Raw genomic sequence first — 12,727 nt, forward strand, 5'->3', positions numbered from 1 at the left:
TACGTAAGTTAATTCGTAAGTTAAGTATATTTATTACTAATAAAAATTTTCGTTAAGAAAAAATGAAAAGTTCTAGTTGCCTTAGCCCAAAAAAGATAATATGCAAGTCTTGTTTTAATTATTCATATGCGGCGAGCCAAAATCAAAGCATGCATTAATTCAAAAACTTTCAGAAATTAAATATAAAAAAATTTTGTTCTACTAAAAGTAAGGATCGACATTAAAACTAAAAGCGAACAGAAATTATTCCGTATATGAAAGGGGCTTTCCCCTTCTCAATGCCCCGCTCTTTACACTAAAATTTTTATTGTTTTAAAAAGTAGAGTTATGAGAAAGATTCAAACTGGCAGAATCAATACAAAATACTAGGGTATATGCTAGTGCTGTTCCTGATTTTATAAGTAAAGATTACGATTTAGTGGTGTCTAGGGTTAACTTGAAGCTGATGTATGTGAAGTTTAGCTACTTTACGGGAAGCTATGACTTTGGTAGACTCCTGGGTAAGAATTTGAGAGAAGCTTTCCAGGAACAGTTGATTACTGAATTTGGAGACTTTAAAATTTGAAATGTAGAAGATGTGTGGAATAATTTTATGAAATTAATTTGTGAAATCGCTGATGGTGTATTAGGGAAGAAACTTAGGAACGTAACTGGAATTATTAGTAAAAAGTATTTATATTTAATAGAGAGGCGAGCGGACTGGTACAAGAATTATGTGAATGTTATATCATGTGAGAATAAGATTAACGTTAAAAAAGGGGGAAAATGTAGCAAAATATAAATTCAGGAGTTGCGAAGTGGAAACCATGTTTAAAATTACCGAAGATCTGCAAGATGCAATGAGACGGCATAGTATTGTATTATTATGCTAATAAATTGAGAGAGAAAAGTCAATATGTACTTATCCCAGATAAAGATAGGAAAAGATAGCCCAGAATTAATGATAAGGAAAGAATTAAAGGGAGATGGGCAGAAAATTTTGAGAATGTGTTAAACCGTGGTAGAGTTAGAGTAAAAAATATAGATAAGAATGAAAAATTTTGTCATGCACTGGCTCTAAATGTGTATTATGAATGATATTTTTGAGAAAGGAGAAGTACCTAACGATTTTCAGAAAACACTAATTAAACCCCTCTATAAGAAAAATGATAAGAGTGAGTGTAGTAATCATAGCGGTATTAGTCTGGCTTCTGTAGGAAGCAAACAGTTTAGATTGATGATACTTTTTAGAATTATGGATGCTGTAGATAAAGGTTTCAGAAAAGGAAAAGTCGTTTTAAGAAAGGTAGAGGATTTCTGGACCAAATTGTCCCTCTTAGGTTAATAATCGAGAAGTGGTAGAGCCTTGGCGAAAGTCTTACCCTTCTATGGATAAGGAGATGTATTTATCCATCACCCAGATAAATACATAACTGAGAGAGGAAAATCTAGAAAAAAGAAGAAGGACCAGCGGAAGGAAAAGCAAAGACGAACAAAACCACGAATATTTCACCTGTATAAACTAAGTGTTTTCAGCATTAAGTACAGCAATAACCAATTAAAAGAGTAAAGATTAAATCTAAAATGAGCTATAAAACCTTAATTAAGATCATAAATAAAGTGTAAAACTAAAGTTAAGAACAATAAAAAAGAAAAGAAACCGAATTAATTATTCGTTTAAATATTAGCTGGAATACTGGACTAACCGAACTAAAGTTAGAATATTGGAAGCTACGGTGATGACGATGGTTGAGTATTGTTCTGAAGCATGGGCACTCCGAAAAATGAAGGAGGATTTACTGGAAGTTAACTAAAGAAATTGTCTAGAGATGATCTAGGGTGCCCGACTGACCACATCTCAAACAAAAAGCTGTACAAATGTGGAGTCCCACTTTCTAAGCAGGATTCGTGATGGGATTTCTCTATGATGAGAGAAAGTTTGAGATAAACGTGGCTAGAACATGCTTTGCGGATGAAGGACATCAAATTGCCAAAGACTGCCCTTGTTGGCCAACCTTCTAGGACCAAACGAAAAGCAGGTCACCCCAAACGAGATGGGAGCTTTTTGTAAGGAAGTACTTAAGGAAAGCGCAAATTTCTTGAGAGGGTGTAAAAAGGGAGGCTTTGAATAGGTCTGGATGGAGAAGGATCATGAGCAGCTGTGCTGGACTCCGGCAGCTAATTGCTGCAGGCACTTATTAGTATCGGTAATGGTAATTACTCCCAGTCTTAACGAAGCAAGTATTTGATCCAATGTTCCTGAATCAAATTAAAGGTTAAAAATTTCCATTCAGCACCTTTAATGTAACCCTATAAGGTAAAACAAAATAACGAATAATAATAATAAACATAAAAATGAAATACTGAGCAGTAAAATACTGGAACAAAAAATATTTGCAATATCCATATTTTTGCGTCACAGCCAATCAACAAACTAAATAAATATATATCAAATCGAACTCCTTGCAAAAAAATCTTTCTCTCTCTCTCTTTCTCTCTCTCCCCCTCTCTCTCTATCTCTATCTATCTATCTCTCTCTCTATCGTGCTTTTTTAATATCTAAACACTTTATGTATTTTGATAAAAAATATCCTTTAGAGGACATCAACTTCATAAGCCCCGTGTCTGTGCTGCAGTGTTATATATATCATGAAAAAGTCTTATTGTTTTAACCTTCATTAAGAATAGAGACTACGTGTTTCCCCAATTACCTACTTATTGTCCCTAATTTATTATCCCAAATTTTTATTTTTCGCATATCTTCATCAGCTTTCCTCGAAAAGAAAAGTCGGTGGACTGATTTTCATTGGGTATAATCTTTTTTTGTGATATTTGGTATTTAATTTTTTAATAATTAAAAGTTTTTTAATAAATGGAAATTCTGTTAAAATTAGACCTAAAAATTTTTGGGAGACAAGAGGGGGCGCTAATCAAGATTTCACCCCGGGTGCAAGAGGTAACTACCTTTTAATGAGAAAAATCTCTGAATGCAGTTAGCAAGTTTTTGGTACTAGCGGGCACCAAATTTGAAAAGAAAAGTGTGGGTAAAAAATCAACATAAAAATGAAGCAAAGAACCTATGGCACAAAACAACTTAAAAAAATGTAACTATTCTTTGACGGTGTCATTCCCTTTGCAAATCAACAGATTATTAATATTTGTAAATTACGGACGAAAAGTATTACCAAAATGAAGTAGTTAATTTTGCTTATTCATTTTCACGCCGTTTTAACACTGACGAAGATGTGATACTACCCTTGTAACTTCAGAAATTTGAAGTAATTAATTTGTTTTAGAAAATAATGGTTTTCCGGAATGAAAAGACCTAATATGTGTCCACGAGGGGGGGGGGAGTTCATTCAAAGATGTCCTTGGTACTTTAACAAAGAAGGTTAAAATGAATCTCCAATTTGTACAACAGAATGTTATTGTTTCCTTCCAGCACCTAAGCAAAATCATTGGAGGTAATGAGTTGTTAAATCTTGACCCAGTGTGTATCGGTCCATCCCGCCATATAACCAAGCAATGAGGTTAGCCATTACTAATAATAGTCCTAATATTACCTATCTATTACTTATGAAGTGTCATAAAAAGGCAGCAATTTTAGTAGATACAGGCTTAACCCTCTTTCTGATGGGATACCACATGCAACTCCATCCAGGCGACAAGAGTAATCGATAGTAAATCCACTCGCAATGACAACATTCAGCAGAAGACTCTTAGGTAGAAGTATCTATCATCAAGATTCATCTTGCGATTAATAGACATGTAAAACAAGCTCATAGAAGGAATATATATAGCTATAGGTCCTGTATTTATAATAGGCAATAAAATTGTCGTGTCATATATGCTTCTTTTTATTTTTATTTTTCTTTTCTTTTTTATTTGTGTTTCAGGCGACCTCAAGTCAAGCGAACCTATGCAGGAAGTTGTGCAACCATTGTTAATAATACTAGTATATTACTATTTCGTTTGGAAGCCCTCTAAGATGAAGATCCAGCACATACGTATACTGCACATGCTTAAGGTTACAGACGCCTATTGTTGACTGACTTAACTCTGAGTGTTGACCGCTCATAAGCGGTTAATATTTTTTATTATATTTCATTACTGATTGAACAACACCATGAGAAATTTTGAATCGTCAAAATTTAAGAAGTGCTGCAATCTTTTCCTGGGACCCCACATGTTGCACTTAGCACCTAGGTAATTGGAATATGGGTTTTCAGTTTAATAATTATCAACGTTTCAATGTATGCCTGTGATTTATAGAGGCTAAATATCGATGACCGACACAGAAATCCGGCCTTGAAGATGAAATTTGGTATAGGGTGCTGATCCATGAGCTTGCTAAAGAGATAGCACCAATGTAACACACTGAGGGGTCGAGGACACACTTAAAGTCAGACTTTCACTTCCAAAAATAGTGTGCACCAGATGATGCACCCCAAAAGCAGAACAAGCATGCCTTCCGTGGTGAACAAGTAGCTTTGAAAGGTGTGCCCCAGCTGCTGCATATTTCTTAATCTCTTAGTTTGAAATTTTGTTTTCTGTTGCGTAGACTATCCCAACGTATATCAATCCATGTTTTTCGTAAAATTGTTGCGGAAAAATACAGAACTTGGAGTAGATGGCGTTCAACCTGGATTTTTTTCATTTTTTTGGAACATGCATTAACTAAGTTATAGTGCAAATTTCAATTCTAATTTTAAGCCTGTCCTTATATGCAGCTAAAAGTGAGTAGCTGTTATAAGCTCATATAAGCTATTCTTTGAAGTGACCTCTTACACCGAAGGATATATTTTCTTTGATGTATGAGTTAAGGTTATGCTATTTGACCTCGATATTTTGCAGGAAAACGCTCCTAATCTACTGGAGTAACTGCATTTTATACCGACATAGTGACAGGTGTTCACGGTCATTGAAGTGTAAGGCTGTTTTGATGCTTCTAAAAGAAAAATTTCCTATTTTAGTTACTTTTTCTAAAATTAAATTGTATTTTTCTTTTATACTCTATGTCTAATTCCTGTCTTTCGTGGGGAGGATATTTGGCTTAAATAAAACACATTTTACATCATCCACATCAGTTAAAATCGATCATATCACAAACAGTGCAATAACACTGCCCAATTAAGGAGCAATATGGCTTCAATAAATTTTTCATTTATTTTTTACTCATTTTAGTAATTCCCCCCTTGGGCAGTTCTTATGAAAGGAGTTATCGTATAAACTTCAAAAACGTCATTCGATTAGAAACTGAAAGTTCCGGTGCCCTTTTTAGGATTAAAATGTGGTTGAACGGTGACCAACCTCCCTCCCACTCAAACTTTAGCCACTTGCCTCCCCTCTTCCACCTACAAAGACATCTGAACAAAAATTTTGAAACAATAAATTTACATTCCTCTGGGGATAATATGACCCACATCCCGTGGGTCTGAGGCTTTAAGCTATGCAAGTTTATCATTCTTTACATATAGATTTTATTATTGGGGAAGAACGGGGGGCATCTTAGATCCCGGGTTTCTGAAAAGACTAAGGGTATTAAGGTGAAACTTTCGGAGCAGGAGCCTAGGAACAACTAAAGGTGTTAAGTTGAAGCTTTCAAGGCATACTGAGGGGGATGCTGAACTGAAGGGGATGTTTTCAACATGGCGGATCTGCGATATTTCAAGAATAGCTAAGGTTATGCAGTAAGTTAAAACTTTCAGGGAATGTTAGGGGGAAATAGAAATAAACCAAAACACATTATGAACATGCATTTTTAAGAACGGTGCATCTGCCATATCACAGGAGCAGCTAACGGTATTAAAATGAAACTTTCAGGTCATTTTGAAATAAAATTAGACATTATTTGCATCCAGGTTAGCAAAATGACGTATCTGTAAAATCTCAGGAACGGCCAATGGACTTTAAGACTTTCAGAGCTTGCTGACGGTGATATTTAACTAAGTTCAAAGAATCTATGAAAATACAGGTTGTCAAAAGGGCGTATACGCATTAGCTTAGGATGGGCTAAGAGTTTTAAGTTGAAAATTTCAGGGAATGTTGAGTGGGTGCTGAACCAAATCAAAAGAAGCTGCATTCATCAAGGTTGTCAAAAGGGCAAATGTGTAATTTCTCAGGAAAGGCTGAGATTATTAGCTTCAAAGTCTTCTAAACTTCAAAGCTAATAGACTTTAAATGTATCAAGGTTTTCAAAATGGAATACTTTAGAAATGTTGAAGGATTTTACCTAAAATTTTCGATGAATGGAAATTTTTCAAAAATGGAAAATGAGGGGATATAAAGCGAAGTCAAAAGACAGTGTATCCAGGCTTTCAAAATGGCATATATGCAATGCCTAAGAACATATTATTAGATTGGCCTTTAGGTTATTAAATTGAAACTTTCAGGTCATATTGAACCAAATCATAAGATACTGTATGCACCCAAGTTGTCAAGAGGGCATATATGCAGTATCAAAGAAATGGTTAATGGTAGTACATTGAAACTTTCAGAAAATTTTGGAGGGGATATTTAACCAAGTCTAAAGACACTACGTGCCACCAGGTTTTTAAAAGGGAGTGATTGTAACATCTCAGATGTGGCTAGTAAGGATTCATCTGAAAATTTAAGAAAAAATGGACCGGGGACCAAGTAGACTTTAAATTTGTTTTTGGACACAGAAGGGCTAATCAAGGCGAATAAAATTTTAAAGGAAAATATTTTACATTGATTCTTATTGTGGAATTTTGTTTTTACGGTACTATTCTTAAAATATTAGTCATAAAAACACCTTAATAAAGCTACAGAACCCTGGGAATCTCAAATAGAAGCAAATATCGTCACAATGATTCCTGACTACCTATTTTTATTTTTAAACAACAATTCTGGAGGCTGTTTAGTGCTTGAGCTTAAAATACAGTATTCAAATAAACTTACAGTTTGTTTGAACAAACAAACAGACAGAATGCAAAACAAAGGAATTAGAAGTAGCGCCCGTATAAAATTACAACTTTGTAATTTGGCTACTCAGTGTTTTGGTTACTGTTGGCCCAATCTCTAAGTATTTTGGTGCTAGATAGAGTTTTACCACTTTCTGTTTCATAATTTTTCTAACCGGCGAAACTTGAGCCCCGGTACGGCTACGCGGCAAGCTTGTATATAAAGATTGTATTTGTCACATGTCTTCTGACAGCAGCCTCTTTTTGATTGCAAGTCAATACCATAGGTTCGATACAGCCACCCTGGAAAAAACTACCAATTCTTCCTTTAAGTTGTAACCTGTCTAGATCGCTTTTATGGCCAGAAACTTCAATATTCCAGTTTTAAGAAAAAAAACTATGCAGCCGATTTTGAGGCCGGGTCCCGGCACTCAAAATGTGGTAGGATTTTATGTATTGATTCTCGTTGTAATCAGCATCCTGCAAATGAGTCACCTTTGTTTTCTACCCTCCCGTCAGGAAAATGGAGGGCTTGACAGGGAATTCATACAACTTTATGCATAAATGCTACTACTACTACTAACAGCTCACTGCATCACTATGCCGCCTGAGGCAGACACAGCTACGCAAGTTCTTCCTCCATACTAATCCACTCAAAGCCTCTCAGGAAGCTCCCATACCCTTTAAATGTTTCTTTATGACATCTTCCCACCGAAACCAAGGACAACCTGTTTTTCGTTTGGCCCTAGACGGTTAGACAAAAAGGATAATCTTCGGCAATCTATCATCCTTCATACGAAGAACCATCTCAACCGTTCTCTCATTATAGCCTTAGAAAGTGGGAATAAAAAAACACTTTTTGTGCAGCCTACTGTTTGAAATACGGTCAGTCAGGTGGGTACCTTTTATTTTACCTGTGAAAAAACACCCTGAGCCTTGGCTATTCTGCTTTTAACATCTTCACTGCTCCCACCGTCGTTACTAATAATACTACCAAAGTAAGTGAAGCTGCCGAATTGATCAATCGTTTCGTTACCAAACGTCACCTTTTCATCTTCACTTATTCCTACCCTTGGTGACTTAGACTTCTTGACATTAATTTTCAAATCTATTCTAGCACCTTGAACTCGCAAAACCTCTACAAGTTTATTCAGTTTGCTCTTACTTTCATCTAGGATGCTTAAATCATCAGCATAATTTAAGTCCAGGAGAGTTTTTCCTCTCCATTTGATTCCGTGGTCTCCCATTGCCTTTCCTGTGCTCCTTGAGATAAAGTCTATCAAATGATCCAAATAAAGAGGGATAGAACGCAACCCTGCTTAACTCCTGATTTAATGGAAACCAGCTGCAAACCACCTATTCAACCTTAACCGCAGCAGTGTTATTCTTGTACATAGCACTAATCACTTTAATGTATTTGTCTGGTATACTATACATGGATGAGACTTTTGCTAAAGCTCTTCTATCTATAGAATCGAACGCTTGCTCATAATCTGTAAAACTGAGGACCAAACATCTTTGATAACTCAGGTACTTCTCAATTATTAACCTTTATTCAATTATTCAATTATTAAGAGCGAAAATTTCGTCGACATATCATCTACCTTTTCTAAAACCGCACTGTTCTTCTTTTAAAACTTTGTCTGCAGCATCTCTCAGTCTAAGGAGTGTCATATTACTAAGTAATTTGCTACTTACAAAGACCAGACTAATGCCTCAGTAATTACCACACTCAATCTTATCACCTATTTTATACGGTGGTTTAATTAAGATTTTCCTAAAATCACTAGGTACTCCCCCTTTTTAAAAATTATATTTATAATCTTCAGTAACTTATTTCTAACCTTAGAGTCACCATATTTAAGAAACTCATTTACCACACTATCAGCACCCGGAGCCTTATTATTTTTCAATCCTTTTAGTACTGTCACTAATTCTCCCTCACAAAACAAATCTTCCTTCAAATCCAAGATATCACAATTTTTTTCATTTTCCTTTATATCTTTTCCTGCAACTCTATCTCGGCTTAGCAGATTCTCAAAATGTCGTGCCCATCATTCTCTAACTCTTCCCTTGTTACTAATTGTAGACCCGTTCCTATCTTTAACTGGTATGAGTCCGGATTGATCACTCCCTCTCAGCTTATTAACAAGCCAGTACAATATTTTACTATTATGCCGTCTGGCTGCATTTTCCAGCTCCTCGGTAATTTTATCCATGGCCTCCACTTCCCACCTCTTGATTTTATATTTCAATGTTTTCTCCACTTCCTTTACATTTCTTTCGTTTTTATATGATCTATCATTCAGATAATTCTTGTACAAGCCCCTTCTCCTCTCTATCAAACATCAAGCTTTTTCACTAATATTCCTAGCTGCAGTCCTAACTTTCTTCCAAAAGAGAACCCCAGCAACTTTACAAATTGATTTTCCTAAAACTACAAACGCAATTATTGCTCGTTTAAAGAGATAAAATATATCGAAAATTTATAAATAACCCTTGAAACATTTAATTCATACAGAAAAATCCTTACACATACGCGAATAACTCTTAAATATTTCATAACCATTTTATTCAAAATAGTCTAAAGGCTAGATAACAAAAATTCCAATATCAACAGCCCCTCCCCCAATGCCCGTCGCAAGTGATATAATTTATCCCCAGACAGAATATAAGGTTCTCATAGAAAGGGTTTTTATGGTCAAATGAACTTCGAAAGGGGCTCGAATTGACTGGAGGGTATGTAGCCCCCCCCCCTATTACCCCTCTTATCAAAATGCATCCGATGGAAATCTTGAAAAAATGATTTTCTTCAAAATAGTCCAAAGATCAGATGGAAAAACCCTGTGGTTTACACAACCCTCAGAGCCTGGGGGCGTATATGGACGGGGTGGTCATATAAACTTTGAAGGTTGCTCATTTGAATGAAAACTAAAAGTTCTAGTTCCATTTTTAAGAGTCAAAAGGGTCGAAGGGCAACTAGATCCCCCCACCCTCTTTCCTCAAAATGCATCCAATCAAATTTTTAGATAGTCATTTTGTTCAAAATATTCCAAGATCTTATAACAAAAGCTCCAGGATCGACATAACCTCCCAGAGTACGGGGGCAATTATTATAAATTATGCCCAGGGGGCATATAATGCTCTTATGGAAGGGGTGGTCATACAAACTTTAGAGGAGACTCATTTGGTTGGTAATTGAAAGTTATCGTTCTCTTTTTAAGAGTCAAAAGTGATCGGATATTAACTAGCCCCCCCCCACACCTTTTTCCCCTGAATAAATCCAATCGTAATTTTTAGCTACTCTTTTTGTTCAAAATAGCCCAAAAATAATATAGCATTGCTTCTGAGGTAGACATAACACCCCAGAGTCCAGGAGTAAATCTTGTAATTTGTGTCCTGGGGACATGTAAGATTCTTATGGAAGGGTGGTCGAATAAACTTTGGAGGAGGCTCATTTTATTGGAAATTGAAAGTCTTAGTTTCATTTTCAAGAGTGAAAAGCCATTGGAGAGCAATTAGCTCCTCTCCACACCCTCTTTTCCCCAAATGTATCTACTCAATTTCAAAAATAGACATTTCGTTCTAAATAGTCTAAAGATGAAACAACAATGCCTTCTGGGTTAAAAAGATTTTAAGATAGCCATTTTGTTCAAAATAGTCCAAATTTTAAATAACTATGGTTCTGTGTTGGACACACCCCTCCTCTCCCAGCTCCCAAGGCAAGGACAAGAATTTATGCAAGTTGTCCATTGGTGACATATAAGTTTTTTGTAGAAAGAATGGTGGTATTCATTTTGAAGGGGGCTCATTCGATTGGAGATCGAAGGCTCTAGTTCTTATTACAAGAGTCAAAAGTGCAATATGCTTATTGTTATTTTGATGATTTGTTTACTTTGATTCTCTGATTATGTTGATTCTTAGTCACTTTAATTTTTTTAGTTTGATACTAGTTTTAATAGTTTTGATGAAACTTCGATGTTGAAAAAAACTGATTTTGAAATGGGGAATGTTAGGAAACTTGAAACTGGCATAAAAAAAACAGAAACTAATTAGAAAAAAAAACTGTCCGAAATAGAAGCTTTTCAAAGAAAAGTAAAGACCATATTAAACTTAAGATCATCAGAAAAAAAACAATAATAATTCAATTCACAATGATTGGAAATTACTATTAAAGAATAAACTAAACCCAAAACGAGAAAAATTAAATGAACAATCATAGCAAAGAAACATATAACAGGTATTAACATAAATGATAAATGAGTAAAACTTAAATTGAATATGAAAACCAAGCTAAAAACGAACAAAAATTACAATAAATTGTAACCCCCCCCTCAAGCGCATAATTCCCGCCCCACGAAAAATGTCTGTATACTTCCCAGTAACAAAAAGGCTATATTAAAATTTTGATCAGATAATCTTGGAGAAAAAGAGGTGTGAGAAAAGTGCAATTGTCCTCCAACCTTTTTGTCACTTATAAGGGCGCTGGAACTTTTAATTTTCATTTGAATGAGCCCTCTCCCGATCTTCTAGGACCTTTATTTTGGTATGATCACCCCTGGGGAAAAAACAAGAAAAAAACAAATAAACACGCATTAGTATTCTTTCTTCTGGCAAAATAGCAGAATTCTACATTTTTTTATATAGGAGCTTCTAACTTCTACAGTAGGGTTCTTTGGTACTTTGAATCTGGTAGTGTGATTTTCATTAAGACTCCTTGAATTCAGGGGGTGTTTCCCTCCTATTTTGAAGATCAGCCAAATTTTCTCAGGCTCGTAACTTTTGATGGTGAAAACTAAACTTGATGAATCTTATATGTTTGGAATCAGCATAATAAGCTGATTCTTTTGATGTATGTGTTGATATCAAAATCCTGCTTTTTAAGAGTTTCGGTTACTATCGAGGCCAATCACGCCTTACTTACAGTTTGTTTCCACGAATTGTTTGATTTATTTATTTATAGTAGTAGCTGTCGCATATTTGTTTGCTATGATTGTTCATTTAATTTCTGTTCGTTTTGTGTTTCATTCATTCTATAATAGTAACTTCTGGTCGTTTTATGTTTGAATTATTATAGGTTTTTATTTCTGCTGATCTTAAGTTTAATGTGGCCTTTACTTTTGTTTGAAAAACTTCTTTTTCTGATGGTTTCTTTTTATCATTATTAAGTAAAAGTTAATTCTTTATTTTTGCATTTTCATTTCATCTCATTTATAAATTGAAAAGCAATGTCATCTAAAGAACTATTTATATAAGGTTTTGCGTATTTTATGAGTTTTCGGTGAAAGATTACAAAATCATTTTTTATTAAATTGAAGCACGTTTTTGTTATTAAAAAAATTCCCAAGCTCTGTCATTTTTTTCTCATGTATTGCTTGCTCTAATAACCAATAACCTATGTGAACGAAGGAAGAAATTTATTCTCTTATTATCTTTTTCACCTTGTCGGTTATTACAAAGACATAGGAATCTCATATCTCGGAGTTGGTTATCTTAACACACGAAATGATGTATCATGCTGTAAAGTCGTAAATCAATTCAGATGAAATAGAAAATTAAATTTAGCACTTTAGGAAAGCTAAGCTTCCTGAACCAGGTGGGTACGCAGAAAAAATTTTCGGGGTTGGGGGGCAACAATAAAAAAAGATTTATCCACGATCCTGAGCATGGGTAAATAGGGCATAAATGTTGTCGATTTTTATTTACGCGAAGGACAAGCAGAGATTGACGTGTTTTAATTTATTTGTAAACAATTAAACACAAACTGAACTAGACGCATAGATTTTGTGCATGATTTAAATAAAAAAAACAAGCTTTTGAACCGA

At 34.9% G+C, this 12,727-nt stretch overlaps 1 protein-coding gene across 7 annotated transcripts in view; it reads left to right on the top strand.

Moving 5' to 3' along the window:
* Nucleotides 1-10,970, top strand: part of LOC136042157 (uncharacterized) — a 276,004-nt gene extending 265,034 nt beyond the window's left edge. For all 7 annotated transcript variants that reach the window (XM_065727077.1, XM_065727078.1, XM_065727076.1 and 4 more), the window contains one exon: nucleotides 3,876-10,970. The gene's annotated coding sequence lies outside the window, so the exon portion shown is untranslated. The remainder of the gene's footprint in view (nucleotides 1-3,875) is intronic.
* Nucleotides 10,971-12,727: the final 1,757 nt, after the last annotated feature.

This window comes from Artemia franciscana, unplaced genomic scaffold (assembly GCF_032884065.1).
Source record: "Artemia franciscana unplaced genomic scaffold, ASM3288406v1 PGA_scaffold_73, whole genome shotgun sequence".
Taxonomy (NCBI): domain Eukaryota; kingdom Metazoa; phylum Arthropoda; class Branchiopoda; order Anostraca; family Artemiidae; genus Artemia; species Artemia franciscana.